The following is a 7500-nucleotide window of genomic DNA, read 5'->3' on the forward strand; positions in this document are numbered from 1 at the left end:
CACACTTTTTTCCGAAGCAGGAGTTTTTATCTCTCTTAAAATACATTTTTCATAAACCTTTTTAACTTTCAAACCTGACAAATCATACTTCTTCCCATTACTTTCATAATATAAAACCGGTAAACCCTTAGCTCTTGTAGCCACCTCTTTATTTATTAACAACCCCCACTCCCCAGGAAGACATCCTAATATTCTCTTATACATGTTCTCCACAGTAGTTCTACTTATTTCATCATTTTCTTCATCCACATTATCAAATATTGCCTCACATGGAAGGAACCCCGGAATGACCTCATATAAAATGTCCCCAATCTGTCTCATCCCAGCCCTCATAAAATATTTACAAAACAACATCTTATTATTATACTGTATCTTGGGATTTAAAAAAATTGGCTGATTTAAACTATTGTCTAAAATGGTACACTCATAATAAATATTTGGTAAAAACTCCCCCAAGCCTCAAACACTTTCTCTATAAAACAAAGGTATATTACCCAACATTTCCTTTTCATACACATCAATAAACCATTGTCCCCCATCCTCCCAGCCTCCTGCAAATACTCCTTAAAAAATCTTTTCCATCCATAATCTAATTCACCATATAAATATTTACGTAACCATTTGACTCTAATTGCTTTTTTTTCCTCACATTTAAATCCACCAACTTCAAACCCCCCCTCCTCATAACCTGCAATCAAAGTTTTAAAAGAAATTTCGCACCTTTCCCATCCCATAAAAAATCAACTAAAATCTTATTTATTTCCGATAAAACCCATTCTGGTACGTCTAAAACATTCATGACATGAATAAAAATTGACATCAGCAAGGAATTTACAACAATACTTTCCCTTTTAATTTCAAAGACCTTCCCCTCCAATATTTACCACCTTTCTAACTTTATTTATTACACCACTCCATGTCAGATCCCTAGCTTCTGTTCCTTCACCCCCTAGAAACACACCTAACACCTTAAAATAATCATTTACCCTTTTAAAAGGAAAAATCCCCTCATTAATCTTCCCAACATACATTATTACTGACTTCTCCATATTCACTTTTGCTCCTGAGGCTTGCTCATATACTTTAAAACACTCCATCACCCTTTTAACACTTCCCTCATCTCTAACTGTTATTGTGGTATCGTCTGCATATTGATGAATTAAACTAAAACCTCCTTGCGGAGTCTCTACACAATTTATAAAATTATCTTTTTTTAGGTATGCCGCTAAGGGTTCTACCGTAAAACATACAATAATGCTGATAAAGGGCACCCCTGTCTCACCGATCTCTCAAGAATAAAATAATCTGTTAAAACCCCATTACATTTTACTCTACTTTTTGCCTTTCTATATAATAATTTTATCCATCCTATTATTCTGTTTCCAAACCCATATTTTTCCAGTACCCTAAACATAAATCATGTTCCACCTCTGTCAAAAGCTTTATTAAAATCTATACTTAAAACAATTCCCCCTCTCTTATCGCTATTCATTTATTTATCACATTTTTAAGTGTAATAATAGTATCAGCTATGTCTCTTCCAGGCACACTATAATTTGTGTAGGTGCTATAATATCATTTAAAACCATCTTCATCCTATTTGCCAATATCTTAGCTAAAATCTTATAATCTGAGTTTAATAAACTAATTGGCCTATAATTCTCCAATTTTAATTTGCTCCCCTTATTTTTATATAAATCGTTATCAGCCCTGTCACCATGGAGTCTGAAACAGTATTATTATCTTCCATATATTGATACACTTCCATTAAAATCGGTGCTAAAAAACTTTCATACATTTTATAAAACTCTGCAATTAGTCCATCTACTCCAGGACTTTTATTTATTTTTAAACCCTTAATTGCATCTTTCACTTCATCCACTGTTATCTTCCTATCACATCTTTGCTTATCCTCAACACCAATTTGCACATCCACACTACCTAAAATCTCCTTTACACACCCCTCATCCACCTCCCCTTTCTTAAATAAATCCTTATAAAAATTCTGTACGGTTTCTAATATCTCAACATAATCATTTACCACTTCACCCTTTACATTTTCTATCTCACTAATATATGATTTCGTCTGTTTAGTTTTCTCTAAACCAAGAAAAAAGACGTACATTTCTCCCCTTCTAGCACATACTTTGCCCTACTTCTAATAGATGCCCCCTTACACTTATCTATTTCACATTTGCTCAATTGTGCCTTTAAATCTAAAAACCTTTCAATATTATAAATAGGATCAATATCACATTTCCTCATTTCTTCATTCAATTGTTCTCTTAAAAAATGTTCTTCTCTTGTCATCCTACTCCTCTTCTTCCTTGCATATCTAATACTAAAACCTTTATTTTTTCTTTACATTTTCCCACCACTGACACTTATCATTCCCTTTTTGCTTATCCTTCATTTCATGTTCTATCAAAGATTTAAGCTGTATTCCATATTCTTCATCACCTAGATACCCTGCATTCATGCACCATATTCCTCCCCCTTTCCCTTCCTTATCTAACCCCACCGAAAATGTTAACCCAGCATGATCACTAAAAGTTGTAAAAATATAATTAATATCCTTCATAAAATTCCTTAACCCTTCATTTACTAAAACCAGATCTATCCGTGTCTGTTTCAACTCCCCTAAACCACCTGCCTTCTAGAAAAACCTCTCTTATTCGGGTTCTCGTCTCTCCATATATCAATCAGACTGTTTTCACACATAATCTTCCTTAAAACCCCCCTCGATACGTCACTTCTAAAAATAGCTCCCCTTGACATATCTAATCTATTCATTTTAACATTAAAATCCCCAACTAAAATACAATTACCCTTGCAACCATTTCCCTAATTCTAAAAATAAATTCCTTCGCTCTATCTCATTATTCGGTGCATAAATATTTATAATCCTAAAAACCCTATTCATATATTCAAAATCCAAAATTAAAATCCTCCCATTATTATCATTATATATCTTCTTCACATTTTCTACTACATCCTTCCTTAATAAAATTGCAACCCCACTTGAATTCCCTCTGCCCATTATTTACATAAATAAAATCCCTCCATATTTTTTTTACTTCTAAAACACAAACATCATCCAGTGTGTTTCTTGAATACATAAAATATCTGAATTCTTCATTTGGACTATTCTATTAAATTTTCTCATTGTTCTCAAACCATTTGCATTTATTGACATTATATTGACCATTCTAATAAATAATAAAATAATAAAATATACTTTCATTATCCTCTACCTGTTATCAGTTTCTTTCTTCTTCCCACCCTTTCTCTCCCCCTCTTCCCACCGCTTTCCTCTTCCTGTATCCTTCCCTCGTTCTTTCCATCTTTTGCCCATCATCCGTGTCCGATATCTCCTCCAAGTCCATGCTATCAGCCAACTCCCACTCTTGGCATCCACCTCCGTTGTGCTCCCCGTATTCGTCTCCACTTCTGGTATATTCGTTGTGCTCCCCGTGCTCATCGCCGTCTCTGGTATTGTCATCAACTCCATAACCCCCTCCATTTCTTCACCCCCCAAGCTACTTGTTAGTGCTGTGCTTTCCCCCAACACCTGTGATCCCCCCGTGCTTCCCCCCAGTCCACTTCCCCCCTCCTCCTGAAAACTCCCTCTTCTTATTTCTGAGTCCATACTGCTCCCAATTTCATTTATCTTCTGGTCCTTCTTCCTTCTTCCTTCCTCCGTCTCTCCACCTTCCACCACGTCCTCTGCTCCATCTTCTTCTCCTTCTTGCGACAATACCACTTCTTCCTCGAATATTGTTTGACTCCCCTCTTCAGCCCCAACCTCTCCACATTTGACACTCCGCCAATCTCTTTCTGCATCCACCACAAAAATTCCTTTCCTTCTCTCCATCACATTCTCTCGCATAGTGTCCTTGATTGCCACACTTAAAACACTGAAATTCCGGGCAGTCTTTAACTATGTGCCCGGGTTGAATACACATACGACACACTCTGACCTGTTTGTCATGAATGACCCTGAAATATTCTGCTCCCTCCAACGTCTCAATTCTAGTAGAATAAGGTAATGATGTCACTTTTTCTGTGAACTTGACCTTGCAGAAACGTGTCCCGTCAACCACCTCCGTTCCTGGCCAAACTCTCCTCCTTATCTCCGAGATGGCTGTCACTCCCCAGCTACTCAGCTTGCTCAGTATCACACCATCTTCTAGTATACTGGGAGATTCATAAAAGACACCACCAATTCCTTCACATTAATATCTCTCGCCAGAATCTTTGTGTCCTTTATTCGCAATCCATCCATTAACCGTTCTTTTCCTCTTTCATTTCTCATCGTAATTTCATACTTCTTTTCTCCTTTCATTCGGCATCCCACCACCTCTCCACACACCTCCTTAATTGCTCTTAGTAGTTCCATTGTCGTCACTTTGTCTTCTCCTTCCAACTTAATTGCCACCGTGTATTCTTTTCCATATTTCATTCCTTCGTTATCTTCATTTTTCTTCCGTTGCGCCTTTTCGTTGTCTTTGTCCATTCCGTTTGTCTTTTCCATGTTGTCCGTCATAGTAAAAAAATCAATCCAAAAAACCTCTCCCCAAGCAGAAAAACTGCAAGGGGGAAGACTAACCAAACTTTAAACTATTCAACTAAAGAAAATTATAAATTATATTGCAAAAACCAATTAATTTAACAAAAATAGCTCTCGAGCAAACACTCTCCAGCAAACACTCACTCCACAGCTCAGACACTCGCACCTGTCGTCACTTCTCCAATCAGGAAATGCGTATTCAGGCTGGTATGGCCCGTAAGCGAGAATCTATCTCTTGGTGCACTATGTTAAGTGAAAGTGAGTCTGATTAACAGCTGTTGCATTTTCACCATTTAGATAAGCATCTTTGTGTCACTCAAAAAGTGGAAGAAATTGCATATACTGTTAGAAATAATTTGTAGCACAGATTGTTGGATGAAATACAAACTAACCTTGCTTACTTATTTCAAAGCAAGGGCACATATTTCAGCCTTGTGGGAAAAAACGGACAAAGAGTTGACAAAAAGCTTACAGCACCTGGTATTCCCAGGGCGTCTCACATCGAAGTACTAACCAGGCCCGACCCTGCTTAGCTTCCGAGATCAGACGAGATCAGGCGTACTCAGGCCGGTGTGGTCGTAAGAGAGAAACTATCTCTTGGTGCACTATGTTAAGTGAAAGTGAGTCTGATTAACAGCTGTTGCATTTTCACCATTTAGATAAGCATCTTTGTGTCACTCAAAAGTGGAAGAAATTGCATATACTGTAGCCATAATTTGTAGCACAGATTGTTGGATGAAATACAAACTAACCTTGCTTACTTATTTCAAAGCAAGGGCACATATTTCAGCCTTGTGGGAAAAACGGACAAAGAGTTGACAAAAAGCTTACAGCACCTGGTATTCCCAGGCGGTCTCCCATCCAAGTACTAACAGGCCCGACCCTGCTTAGCTTCCGAGATCAGACGAGATGAGGCGTACTCAGGACGGTGTGGTCGTAAGCGAGAAACTATCTCTTGGTGCACTATGTTAAGTGAAAGTGAGTCTGATTAACAGCTGTTGCATTTTCACCATTTAGATAAGCATCTTTGTGTCACTCTAAAATTGGAAGAAATTGCATATACTGTAGAAATAATTTGTAGCACAGATTGTTGGATGAAATACAAACTAACCTTGCTTAGTTATTTCAAAGCAAGGGCACATATTTCAGCCTTGTGGGAAAAAACGGACAAAGAGTTGACCAAAAGCTTACAGCACCTGGTATTCCCAGGCGGTCTCCCATGCAAACTACTAACCAGTCCCGACCCTGCTTAGCTTCCGAGATCAGACGAGATAGGCGTAATCAGGCCGGTGTGGTCGTAAGAGAGAAACTATCTCTTGGTGCACTATGTTAAGTGAAAGTGAGTCTGATTAACAGCTGTTGCATTTTCACCCATTTAGATAAGCATCTTTGTGTCACTCAAAAAGTGGAAGAAATTGCATATACTGTAGAAATAATTTGTAGCACAGATTGTTGGATGAAATACAACTAACCTTGCTTACTTATTTCAAAGCAAGGGCACATATTTCAGCCTTGTGGGAAAAAAACGGACAAAGAGTTGACAAAAAGCTTACAGCACCTGGTATTCCCAGGCGGTCTCCCATCAAGTACTAACCAGGCCCGACCCTGCTTAGCTTCCGAGATCAGACGAGATCAGGCGTACTCAGGCCGGTGTGGTCGTAAGCGAGAAAACTATCTCTTGGTGCACTATGTTAAGTGAAGTGAGTCTGATTAACAGCTGTTGCATTTTCACCATTTAGATAAGCATCTTTGTGTCACTCAAAAAGTGGAAGAAATTGCATATACTGTAGCCATAATTTGTAGCACAGATTGTTGGATGAAATACAAACTAACCTTGCTTACTTATTTCAAAGCAAGGGCACATATTTCAGCCTTGTGGGAAAAAACGGACAAAGAGTTGACAAAAGCTTACAGCACCTGGTATTCCCAGGCGGTCTCCCATCCAAGTACTTACCAGTCCCGACCCTGCTTAGCTTCCGAGATCAGACGAGATCAGGCGTACTCAGGCCAGTGTGGTCGTAAGAGAGAAACTATCTCTTGGTGCACTATGTTAAGTGAAAGTGAGTCTGATTAACAGCTGTTGCATTTTCACCATTTAGATAAGCATCTTTGTGTCACTCAAAAAGTGGAAGAAATTGCATATACTGTAGCCATAATTTGTAGCACAGATTGTTGGATGAAATACAAACTAACCTTGCTTACTTATTTCAAAGCAAGGGCACATATTTCAGCCTTGTGGGAAAAAACGGACAAAGAGTTGACAAAAGCTTACAGCACCTGGTATTCCCAGGCGGTCTCCCATCCAAGTACTAACCAGGCCCGACCCTGCTTAGCTTCCAAGATCAGACGAGATCAGGCGTACTCAGGACGGTGTGGTCGTAAGCGAGAAACTATCTCTTGGTGCACTATGTTAAGTGAAAGTGAGTCTGATTAACAGCTGTTGCATTTTCACCATTTAGATAAGCATCTTTGTGTCACTCTAAAATTGGAAGAAATTGCATATACTGTAGAAATAATTTGTAGCACAGATTGTTGGATGAAATGCAAAACTAACCTTGCTTACTTATTTCAAAGCAAGGGCACATATTTCAGCCTTGTGGGAAAAAGACGGACAAAGAGTTGACCAAAAGCTTACAGCGACCTGGTATTCCCAAGCTGTCTCCCATCCAAGTACTAACCAGTCCCGACCCTGCTTAGCTTCCGAGATCAGACGAGATTAGGCATACTCAGGCCGGTGTGGTCGTAAGCGAGAAAACTATCTCTTGGTGCACTATGTTAAGTGAAAGTGAGTCTGATTAACAGCTGTTGCATTTTCACCATTTAGATAAGCATCTTTGTGTCACTCAAAAAGGAGAAGAAATTGCATATACTGTAGAAATAATTTGTAGCACAGATTGTTGATGAAATACCAAACTAACCTTGCTTAGTTA

General features: G+C 38.5%; 1 non-coding gene and 5 pseudogenes across 1 annotated transcript; all 6 read right to left on the bottom strand.

Moving 5' to 3' along the window:
- Positions 1-5035: 5035 nt before the first annotated feature.
- Positions 5036-5154, bottom strand: LOC116371311 (uncharacterized; annotated as a pseudogene).
- A 240-nt stretch (positions 5155-5394) lies between these two features.
- On the bottom strand, positions 5395-5512 carry LOC116371309 (uncharacterized; annotated as a pseudogene).
- A 604-nt stretch (positions 5513-6116) lies between these two features.
- On the bottom strand, positions 6117-6234 carry LOC116371304 (uncharacterized; annotated as a pseudogene).
- Positions 6235-6475: 241 nt separating this feature from the next.
- Positions 6476-6594, bottom strand: LOC116371310 (uncharacterized; annotated as a pseudogene).
- A 241-nt stretch (positions 6595-6835) lies between these two features.
- On the bottom strand, positions 6836-6954 carry LOC116371321 (5S ribosomal RNA). The gene has a single exon (XR_004208929.1). It is a non-coding gene; the product is annotated as a 5S ribosomal RNA (ribosomal RNA).
- A 244-nt stretch (positions 6955-7198) lies between these two features.
- On the bottom strand, positions 7199-7318 carry LOC116371317 (uncharacterized; annotated as a pseudogene).
- Positions 7319-7500: the final 182 nt, after the last annotated feature.

Source organism: Oncorhynchus kisutch, unplaced genomic scaffold (genome assembly GCF_002021735.2).
Source record: "Oncorhynchus kisutch isolate 150728-3 unplaced genomic scaffold, Okis_V2 scaffold3093, whole genome shotgun sequence".
In the NCBI taxonomy this organism is placed as follows: Eukaryota; Metazoa; Chordata; class Actinopteri; order Salmoniformes; family Salmonidae; genus Oncorhynchus; species Oncorhynchus kisutch.